Below are 11,667 nucleotides of genomic sequence, written 5' to 3'. Positions count from 1 at the left end.
AGGGCGAGCGGGGGCGGGGAGGCGGTGCGCCGCGGCCGGGGGGGCCCGGGAATGGCGGAGGCTGCGGCCGCCCCGCCCTCGGCCCCTCCTCCGCCCGCCCCGAGCCGCTGCGGGGACCTCGGAGGCGCCTGGCGCGCGCGCTCCCGCCCGGGCGCGCCCCCGCACGTCCCCGCCGGGACTCCGGGAGGGGTGCTGGCGGGGAGCGCGACCCCCTGGCCAAGGTCTACCGGCAGGACGTCTCCCGTCGCCCCCATAGGAGAGGGTCCCCGCGGCCTCCAGGCTGCGCCCACGTGCGCGCAGGGTCGTCCGTCGCCCCGAGCGCCTGCTCTTCGGCCTGGGCGTGGGAGGCGCCTAGGAAGAGAGCCGATCTGGAGTAGGCACCCGGCGGCCGGGAGGCTGGAAGGCGTCTGCCCCCAAGAGCGCCCTGGCCGTGCGCGCCGCGTCAGCCCCCTTGGCAGAGCCGCGCGCCGATGAGTGTGGCCACGCTAGGAGAACGCAGCACTGGAGCTGGCCCCAGGCGGGCAGTGGCCTCGGGCGAGGGCAGAAGGGCACTCCGGGCAGTGAATAGAACACTTGCTTATCCCTTCAGAGGACAAGCCGGTGGCAGGCCTGGAGGCCCCAGTGACGGGGTGAGCAGTGGGCAGTGAGGCAGATGGGTCCTTAAAGGGTAGCTGACATCTTCAGTGTCAGCTTCTAGCGTGACCTCACAGCCCCCAGCATCCCCGGAATGCCCCCCACGGTCCATCTGCTCCAATAGACTAAAAATTCCCTAAATGGAAGGCACCCTTGAGGCCGCTATCAATATGGTACCTGTACAGAGTGGGTGTTAAGTAAATACTTGATGAACGAATGACAAGTGATGGGAGACTTGAAGGACAAACTTCCAGGGACAGAAAGGACGGTGCTGGGTTTTTTCTTTTGAGTTTTGGAAGCCTGGACCAGGCTGGAGACCAGCTTCCAGGCTAATCTCTGCGGACCTGGTGAACTTCCACTACTCTGCTCTAGCCTCCAGAAAGTTGCATTTGCTTCCCTTCCGCACACTTCCTTCACCAGCTTCCTGGTATACATCCTTCACATTTCAGCATGGGCATTACCAGCAGAAAAGCCCTCAGGCTTTCCAACATGAATCATAAAGCCCTGAGGTGTTCCCTCCCAGGACTGCTTACCCCTTTCTTGCGTGTACCACTGTACTGTAGAATGGGTTGTTCATTTGCAAAATGCCCTCATTAAGACGGTAAGCTCTTTGAAGCTGGGAATAGGGGTCTTATCCAAGTCATGGCGTATTCGTGGCTCATAATCAATATGAAATGAATGAACAGATTCATTTAGGAAATAGAACCCCCAAAACTCGGTGGCATTTCTTATCTGTTTCTCCGTGTCCCCCATTCATTCATTCATTCATTCAACAAATATTTATTGGACCTCCTGTGTGTTGGTGGCTAGACACACAAAGTAGAATACATACATTACCCCGTCCTCCCAGAGGGCACATTTCAGGAGGGCAGAGCAGCAAGCAATCAAGTTCAGGCCTTATGTGCATACCCTAATAAAGCTGGTGTGGAATAGAGGAGACACAAGAGCTTACTTCTCTCTAGGAGGAGGGAGAGTGTCTGAAAAAGCCTCAGAGAGGAAGGCACTCTTGAATTGCAACTTAGGTGTTTTCCTCATTTTCCAGTTTTTGAGGTTTGGACAGTAGCATGATTAGAGTGGTCTTGTTTTTATTGGAATTAAGATAACCATTAAATCTTATAACAAATCTTTTTGATTTCTCATTATAGGTCACCTAGTGGGTCACTGACCTACAGGAATTCCTTCTCTTAGCAAGGTGAGTGCAGTGCCGGATCCAGTTAGTTGCGTCCCGCCCCCCGCCCCCCAACGCTGGCAGAGGCCCAATTTTGTTCAGGTGTTTGCCATCCCACATTGTCAGAGCAGACCTTCCACCAGGGTTCAGGCTGGAGTGAAACTTGATCGGGCTAATACAGTAAGACTCACTTCTGGGTATACATTTGGAACAGCTGGGGAACTTTGAAAACTTTTTAAAATACTGTTGCCAGGAGTTGGAATTTTTTTTCCAAAGTTCCCAGGCGATTCCACTGTGCAGGGGGGCTGAGAACTACTGATCTAAACCAATCCGGCAATCCCCTTCCTCTTACAGTAATTGGTTTAAGTATGGTCATGTGATACACGCCTGGCCAATGAGAAATTCTCATAGCGAGTTAAAATGGGGAACTGTGCGTACTTCTGGAAAATATTTTCCACCTGCCTCCCCCCAAAAGAAATACATCTGGCATAAAGTCTCCTCTTCCTCACTGCGTTTTATCGTCTGCGTCAGAATGCGGGGTTAGGGAGGATGTCAGTGCTGTAGCCACCTTGGCACCACGGAGCTGGCCATCATCACCGAGGCTCTGAGAATGAGAGCCCAAGGCTAGCATTCCCTCACCTCCGTCATTGGGGAGCTGTTGAGCCCCTGACGCACTGAATTAACTAATCCTGCTGCCTAACGCCAAACTTTTTGCTCTGTGACATAATAAACCTCCATGCAGCAAAAGCATCCTGATCACGCCCCTCCTGCAGTTGTAGAGTTAGGTTACTGGCATCTGGCATGATGTTTCTTGCTAATTTTGGTGACACTGATGAGATGGACTTCTGATGGTGAGAATGCATTTTGTCATGGACATGTAGACGTAATTGATGTTGCATTTGAAATATCGTTTCACAGGTATTCAGTATTCAGTAGGCTTTGGGAATGAAGGGTAAACCTAGTTACCATTTATGATATGGTTTCAACTAGAATGTCTGTTTTAGCTTAGAAACAAACTTTAAATGAATTTCTGGAACAACCCATTTATAGAGTTAAGAACAATCTATGACCTTACAACTTTGACCTGAGAACTGGATGACTTTACAATTAGATTTTTTTTTCTTCTTTTGGTCTTAGGTAATATGCAGACCTACATCCTAAAAAGGTATCTTGTGGTTAACGAATATTCTGATAAAAGTTATAGTGATCCTTTTACAAAAGTTGCAATGCTTCTTAATCCTTAATCCTTGTTTGTGCTTCTCAGGTCAAGTGGAGTTGACTTTCATTGCTTCTTGGCTTCCACCCCTAATTCTTCAGATGTTATAGGGATGTAGTTCCAAGGGAAAAAACCAAGCTACCTAGATTGTGGTTATATTATGAAGAAAGCGTTCCAGAATACTGCCGTCAATGCCCTCCAACCGAAGACCACTAGGAACACACTTGTTGAACTTGAGTTGAACAAGTTGTGTATTGTTTATTTCAGCCAGGGAGAAGGCGCGCCATGGGAAGTTGTGGGGAGCCTCAGTGAGGGAGTTAGAAAAGGCTTAATGGAAGACTTGAGCTTGTGTTGGGTGATTTGGTGGCTTGAAGCCCTTCTCCTTGGGAAGGAGTTAAGGAAGTAAGGTTTTCCTCTGCATTTGTTGGTGTCATGAAGAGGGGATTTTAGGATTTGGTATTTGATTACATCTTACCTAGGAGGAGGAAAGACCAGATTGCAACTGAAGCTGTGATTGGTAAAGAAGTGGCTGTCACTCATATTAGCCAGGAGAAGGGACTGTTTTGGATTTTGCGGTTTGGACAGTAGTTGTGTTTTGCCTGTGTTCAGGCATGATTAGAGTGGTCTTGTTCTTGTCATGTGCCATCATGGTCCCTAAGTGGTTTCACCTGATATTCTATGACATTGTTTATGATCAGGAGAATAGCCAGGCCCAGCTGTGCATGCCTGGCCAGCCCCTGGATGTCAGAGGTTGCCTAGTTTTTTCTCAATCATTAAGGTTTATTGAGTGTTTGCTATGTGGTAGGCATTGTGCTAAGTGTTTGACATATTCAGGTTCAGTCATTCTCGAAACCATAGGAGGTGGTATTATGATCATCCTCATTTAACAGAGGTAGAAACAGGGACCTGCATTGCTAACTGACTTGTCCAAAGATGGGGCATGAATTCAGGCTGACACCAAAGCCAATGATGCTGGTCATCACTCCTCTCCACAAAATGTTGTGGCTGGGCTTGGGCTGTAAGATTCAAGACTCAAGTCACTGTCACTTTATAAATAGCAAGAGTATTAACATACATGATGTCTATCTTGCACTGGAAGGTAATCACAAGTTTGAAACAAAGTCCAGCAGCATGCCTATATTATGAAGCCATTTAAAGTTATGTTGTAGAAAGATATTTACTAACATAGGAAAACTGTGAACAGTATGGTAACAAACAAACACATTAAAAAACAGAATTTGTGTTACCTGAGGAGCTTTTTACAGCTGCAGCTTAGACACATTGAATTGAAATATTAGAGTGGAATTCCAGCATCTGTGAATTCAAAAATTGAAATTCTTACTGTACAGATGAAGCCCAGTGTTCTGTTTCTAGTGTAAACTGAGGAAGGTACTTGTCAGGCTTTCCTGTTGTATGATCAACAACCTTAATGGGCAACATTCAGGATATAATTGGGTTCTGATGAATTCAGAGCTGTAGAATGTGGTCAGTTTGCACTTTTGTGACACTGTACTTAGGGTCAGTGGATACTTTTGAAGATGGAGAGAATGGTTATTTACATCTATTGGCAAGTTTGAGTAAAGCCACCTTGGGCATAAGATTTGGCCCTGGTGACAAGCTTTAAAAATAACTTTAGGTCCTCAAGCTTCTTATTCAAGATTAAACATTCAAAGTTGAGGTTTATTCCATTTAACAGAACCAAATAATAACTGCAGCTATTTATTGAGTGGCTAAATGCCAGCTTTTCCACTTGTCATATATTTAGCCCATAAACAATCCTCTGAACTAGATAATTATTATCTGCACTTAAAAACAAGAAAACTAAGGCTCAGAAATGTTAAGGGGCTTGCTCAAGGTAGCGCATGAATAAACGTCAGAATGGCAAGGTGTTTTCCAATCTGGTTCTAGCTAATATTCATGTCCCACTTTCTCCATTTGTTAACATCCCAAGGTTTACAAGCTTTTAAAACTCTTGTAAGACTCTAAGGAGGTTTCAAATATCTCTGTCTTTGTACAGCTACGTAATCAATGCTTTCTGCACCTGTGACGTATCAAATTAACACAAACACAGAGAATATTATTTGCATTAAAAAGGGTACTGAACTTGCAGTCATATAATCATTTTAGTCTTCATGAGATTGAACCATATCACCTACAAAAGCCAGATTAGAAGAGTACCCTTACAGTTGAAATTCCAGAGAAATTTACACAAAATCATTTTCAAAAATGTTCAAAATATGAAGTCGGGTTTAAAAAATGTTAACTACATGACAACTTTCAAATGCCAAGACCTCTGAAGCATTAAAGCCTATTTGAAATTTGGCAGAAGAATTTTAAAAGGAAGATCGAATGTCTTATTCACCTGAAATTTGCTTTACTTAAGACTCACATGATGTTTCTGAGTACAACAACTGTCCTTGACTAATTTCATATAAAAACGACGATGTATTATGAACAATAAAACTACTATTAATTGTACATTATGAACTGTTGGTGAACCATGATGGGGAACGAAATACACATAAATTTCAAATTTTGCTGTTGCAACATATTCTGGAAATTATTAGTTTCTTGGTCATTTAAGTGTTCACATTTCAGTGAGTGACTCTTAAAAACAGTATTATCTGTTTTGGTCATATTTTAAAAGTGGCTTTGTCATCCTTGTAATTAATTGTTTTTTAAGTTTTTGAAGAAAGAGTGGTACAAAGAATCAGGCTACATTGAGTATTTATTATTAGCTTTCAGTTCTGCTGGGAACCATGGCTAGATACAGCTTCCTTTTTACTCAAATCTATAATTAATGTTCATAAGATATCATATTGACATTGTTTTTTGTTTTGTTTGGGGGGACAGTTTTTGTTTGTTTGCTCTTTTAGAGACAAGTGTTGCTATGTTGCCTAGGCTGGAGTGCGGTGGCTATTCACAGACACAATCATAGTGCACTACAGCCTCGAACTCCTGGCCTCAAGCCATCCTCCCACTTCAGCCTCCTGAGTAGCAGGGACTACAGGCACTTGCCACCTTACCTGGCTGACATTGTTTTTTAATACAGAATCTCATGAGGAAATTACCATATGAGTCTATGACTAATGGATCATGAAAATATTAGCTCAATTATCAAATTAAAAATTATTGACCTAAATTATCCTTCATTATACTTGGATTATATATAGTAAAACCTAAAGTAAAAATGGTAATTTTTAGATCAAAAAGTAACTGAAAATGATTTTCATATTTTAGTTTCCAGAGATTAATAATTTACTACAAAGATGACTTTAAAACCTTAAAAATTCTAAGAATGTACAGTGACTGTTTTTTATCTCACCCCTAATCTTACTCTGATGATTGTCTCCAATGACAATCATCATTCACAGTGATGACTCTGAGGTATTGTCACTTCTTTTTTCATGCCAACCAAAGTACTGGATTCTCATCGTCATCGTGTGAATTGTGTTGTAGTGACTATATTATTCTGTCTTGTTAATTTGCTATCTTCTTTATTCTGGTAGCAGAACTTTCCTTCTGACCACAAGTTGGGTAGATGGCCCAGGCATAATCCAAGGCAACATCTCATCTCCTCACCAAGGTGATTGGGCAAAAAGGCACCTTGGTGCGATACAAGCCCAATGAGAATTATTCCATGTTCTTGCTACTTGGACACAGGGAGAAAGCAACTCAAGTGGAAAGAAAGCAGCTTATTGTTCAGGTAGGTTTCTGTCACTTGCAACCAAGAGTTCTAATGAATAGAACCTTCTGAATACCTCAAGGTGTAGCCAATATTTTATGTAGTGGTTTTCTGGAAAGCAGGAAAGTGAACCAAATTATTTTAGACATGTTTTTAACAAAGCTTGAAATAAAAGTTTATTTCTCAAGATTTGTACCAAATCTAATTTTTCATTTTGTTGATACCCAATAAAGTTTAATAATGAAAAAAATAAATGTTAGCTATAATGAGTGTTCTAATCCCATCTCGGGTTTGCAAATAGTTTCCTGAAAGTAGTAAACAATGAGCCTGGCTTGGGTGTGCTGTTCCATAAACGTTGGTATGTTGCAGTAGTAGAAAGAATGGTGAAAGACCAGTTCTCAGACAGGAACAGTAAGATTGCAAAAGAGGCTGAAGTATGAAAATAATTCTGCTTTTCTTCACTCAATACATGATCTCACTATATTGGAGTAAAATGGTGACTAGTGGATCTGATTCCCAGTCACTTTGCTTTCCTGGAGGCAAGCCAGCAGTTAGACCTAGGGAGATTGCATGGACAAGGTATAAATTATTGGGAGCTGTATAAACATTTTACTGAAAAGAGGTTGCACTCTTTTGTTAATTTGGACTTTCATTAATTGGACTCTGCATTAATTAATGCAAGAGGTGATCAGACCTGCAACCCTATTTTCTTAACAGTCGTGCTTCCTCACAGTCCCATCTCAACCCCACTGATGGGGCATGTGTAACCTGCAAAATGATGACTCCCCATGTCTACGTCTCTTCTCCAGTCTTCAAGTATCAGAGTGCTATCCTGTAATCATATGCTAGCCTCATATCTCGATACCCAATGTATCTAAATGCAACAAGTCCAAAACGGAACTCATTATCTTTCTTCCTAAGCCTCCTGCTGTGTCTCAGTTGATGTTAGTGTCTATATCACCATCCATCCTATTGTTCAAGCTGCATATCTATCTGGATACTGCCCATTCATTTTTCTCCTTCACCCCCAACATTCAATCAGTTCTACTTCCTAAGTAGCCCTGAAAATGTGTAGTCATTCTAGACAACCCCTTTCTCTCAACCCTCTCAGTAATCCCTAACCAGGTCCTATCACATAAGTAGCTTTCTAGCTCATTAATCTTTTATTACATCTCTACTACTGCCACTCTGGTGTGAGCCACTGTCACCTCTCCTTCATCAGTGCAGAAACCTTCTAACTGGATGCCTTGCATCCAACTGGACTCTGTAGCATCTTTTTTTCACATGGATTCTGTAGCATATTTTTTCACAGTGTAGGTAGGATGAACTATTTTAATATGTAAATCTATCATGATACTAACTGCACTGCTTTTAGTCTCCCAGGGACTTCTTTTTGCTATTAGAAAGAAATGGTATGGCTCAATAGGCAAAGTATAGTCTGGACATGGCCGTTCTCATGCCACTGTCCTCCTCTCTTGCCCTACACCACCCACACTGACCTTGTCCCAGTTCCTTTAATACCTTTTCCAGAATGTTCTTCCTCTACTCCTTTGCCTGGTTGCCACGTTGGTCTTTCCAGACCCAAGGGGTAGGCTGTGGTGCTTCATTATGTGTCCACTGGTCCCTTCATTTTATAACCATCATCTCAGATCATCATCATACATTCATTTGTGTGGTTGTTTAGTTATTTGTCTCTTCTACTAAATTGTAACTTCTATGAGACTGAGGGCTGTGTCATCTTTTACAAACGTGTATCCCTAAAGCCTAGCATTTTTTTCATAGATATTGCATAATAAGTGATTCAGTGTATTTGAAATAGAACTATTAATACTTCATGTATATTATGGGTTAAATAGGCTTTGAGTGCTGGAGGGTAAACCTAACCATCACTTATAAAACAGTTTCATTTAGAAACTGTAGTCTAAGTTGCCAGGCACAGCGGTTCATGCCTGTAATCCCAGAACTTTGAGTGACAGAGGTTTGAGGATCACGAGAGGCCAGGAGTTCAGGACCAGCCCAGGCAACATAGTGAGACCTCTATCTCTAGCAAAAAAAAAAAAAAAAAATTAAAAATTAGCCAGGCGTGGTGGCACATGCCTCTAGTCCAAGCTACTCTGTAGGCTGAGGTGGGAGGATCACTTGAGTCCAGGAGTTCAAGGCTGCAGTGAGCTATGATCACACCACTGCACCTAAGCCTCGGCGACAGAGTGAGACCTCGTCTCAAAAAAACAGAAACTGTAGTCCAAGATGGAAAAATCAAACTGTAAATGAATTTCTGAGACTTCCCACTAAAAGTGTTGGAAAACTGCCTCTGAAATTATAGCTACATTATTAGACACTCATTTTTGTTTTAGTAATGTAATACTATTCAGACTATAAGAATATGTTTGGAGGTAGGCCGGGCGCGGTGGCTCAAGCCTGTAATCCCAGCACTTTGGGAGGCCGAGACGGGCGGATCACGAGGTCAGGAGATCGAGACCATCCTGGCTAACACGGTGAAACCCTGTCTCTACTAAAAGTACAAAAAATTAGCCGGGCGAGGTGGCGGGCGCCTGTGGTCCCAGCTACTCGGGAGGCTGAGGCAGGAGAATGGCGTGAACCCGGGAGGCGGAGCTTGCAGTGAGCTGAGATCCGGCCACTGCACTCCAGCCTGGGCGACAGAGCAAGACTCCGTCTCAAAAAAAAAAAAAAAAAAAAAAAAAAAAAAAAAAAAAAAAAAAAAAAGAATATGTTTGGAGGTTAATGAATACTTGGACAAAAGGTCTCAGATAGGATTTTATAAATATCTCTTACCCTACTTCTGATAACCACTCAGAAGAGCAGGGACTATGTCTATTTTTATTTATCAGAAACTTATGCCAAATGCTATGTCTGTGACATAGGAACCACTCAATAAATATTTGTTGAATGAACAAATGCTGTTTTGTTTGTTTACCTTTGGCCATTCGCTTTGATGCAATATTTCTACCTCTATTCCTCTTTGCCCAGTTAGTTCATATTTATCTTTTATGCTTCAACTCAGGCATCATGTCCTGTACAAACTCTTCACAGATGCCAACTGCCCCTGGCCAAGAGTGAGCTGGGGACCCCTATGTGTATCTCCACATGCATCCTTCTATTATTGTGTTTATCATACTGTGGGATATATCTGTTTATGTCTCATTTTCTCCCTGTGCAATAGGAACTCTTTGAGATCTCCTCCATATCTCCAGGACCTTGTACAGTTCAAGATACATAATAATTTCTTGAGGAAAAAAAAAAGCTTGTTAAATAAAATAATTAGCAAATACTCAGCCTTCAAAGTTCCCAGAGACTGGTTCTTGGTGCATCCTAATTGCTCCAAAATTGCTTGTCGAATGAAAAAAATAAATCAGTGAATCTTCAGGCTTCAAATATCATCCCGATCTCATTTTAGTTTAAATTTAAAATATTTCCTTACTCCTTACACGAAAATTAATTCAAGATGGATTAGAGACTTAAATGTTAGACCTAAAACCATAAAAACCCTAGAAGAAATCCTAGGTAATACCGTTCAGGACATAAGCATGGGCAAGGACTTCATGTCTAAAACACCAAAAGCAATGGCAACAAAAGTCAAAATGGACAAATGGGATCTAATTAAACTGAAGAGCTTCTGCACAGCAAAAAAAACTACCATCAGAGTGAACAGGCAACCTACAGAATGGGAGAAAATTTTTGCAATCTACTCATCTGACAAAGGGCTAATATCCAGAACCTATAAAGAACTCAATCAAATTTACAAGAAAAAAAACAACTCTATCAAAAAGTGGGCAAAGGATATGAACAGACACTTCTCAAAAGAAGACATTCACACAGCCAATGGACACATGAAAAAATGCTCATCATCACTCGCCATCAGAGAAATGCAAATCAAAACCACAGTGAGATACCATCTCACACCAGTTAGAATGGCAATCATTAAAAAAATCAGGAAACAACAGGTGCTGGAGAGAATGTGGAGAAATAGGAACACTTTTACACTGTTGGTGGGACTGTAAATTAGTTCAACCATTGTGGAAAACAGTGTGGCGATTCCTCAAGGATCTAGAACTAGAAATACCATTTGACCCAGCCATCCCATTACTGGGGATATACCCAAAGGATTGTAAGTCATGCTGCTATAAAGACACATGCACATGTATGTTTATTGCGGCACTATTCACAATAGCAAAGACTTGGAATCAACCCAAATGTCCATCAGTGACAGACTGGATTAAGAAAATGTGGCACATATACACCATGGAATACTATGCAGCCATAAAAATGGATGAGTTCGTGTCCTCTGTAGGGACATGGATGCAGCTGGAAACCATCATTCTCAGCAAACTATCGCAAGAACAGAAAACCAAATACCGCATGTTCTCACTCATAGGTGGGAATTGAACAATGAGATCACTTGGACACAGGAAGTGGAACATCACACACTGGATCCTATTGTGGGGAGGGGGTAGCGGGGAGGGATAGCATTAGGAGATATACCTAACGTAAATGATGAGTTAATGGGTGCAGCACACCAACATGGCACATGTATACATATGTAACAAACCTGCATGTTGTGCACATGTACCCCAGAACTTAAAGTATAATAAAAACAAAAAAATGTGGGCTGGGCACTATGGTTCACGCCTGTAATCCTAGCACTTTGGGAGACCAAGGCGGGTGGATCACCTGAGACCGGGAGTTCAAGACTAGCCTGGCCAACATGGTGAAACCCCATCTCTACTACAAAAAAATATGAAAATTAGCCAGGCCTGGGTGGCATGCGCCTGTAATCCCAGTTACTCGGGAGGCTGAGGCACAAGAATCGCTTGAACTCGGGAGGCAGATGTTGCAGTGAGCCAAGGTCGCACCACTGCACTCCAGCCTGGATGCTAGAATGAGCCTCTAAATAAATAAATAAATAAATGCATAGGTGACCTGAATAGCTTTAGCATGAACCCAAGT

At 42.5% G+C, this 11,667-nt stretch overlaps 1 long non-coding RNA gene across 2 annotated transcripts; it reads left to right on the top strand.

Annotated features, from left to right (window-relative positions):
• The first annotated feature begins 137 nt into the window (after positions 1 to 137).
• LOC115898673 lies at positions 138 to 10,172 on the top strand. 2 transcript variants are annotated; one of them, XR_004058351.1, is made up of 4 exons: positions 138 to 629; positions 1,779 to 1,825; positions 6,530 to 6,723; positions 9,884 to 10,172. It is a non-coding gene; the product is annotated as an uncharacterized LOC115898673 (long non-coding RNA). The 2 variants fall into 2 exon arrangements; XR_004058350.1 differs by having other exon boundaries at positions 6,527 to 6,723.
• Positions 10,173 to 11,667: the final 1,495 nt, after the last annotated feature.

Source organism: Rhinopithecus roxellana, chromosome 7 (genome assembly GCF_007565055.1).
Source record: "Rhinopithecus roxellana isolate Shanxi Qingling chromosome 7, ASM756505v1, whole genome shotgun sequence".
NCBI classification, from domain to species: Eukaryota; Metazoa; Chordata; class Mammalia; order Primates; family Cercopithecidae; genus Rhinopithecus; species Rhinopithecus roxellana.
Note: the sequence above shows the minus strand (reverse complement) of the source record. Positions and strands in the feature narration are given on the sequence as shown.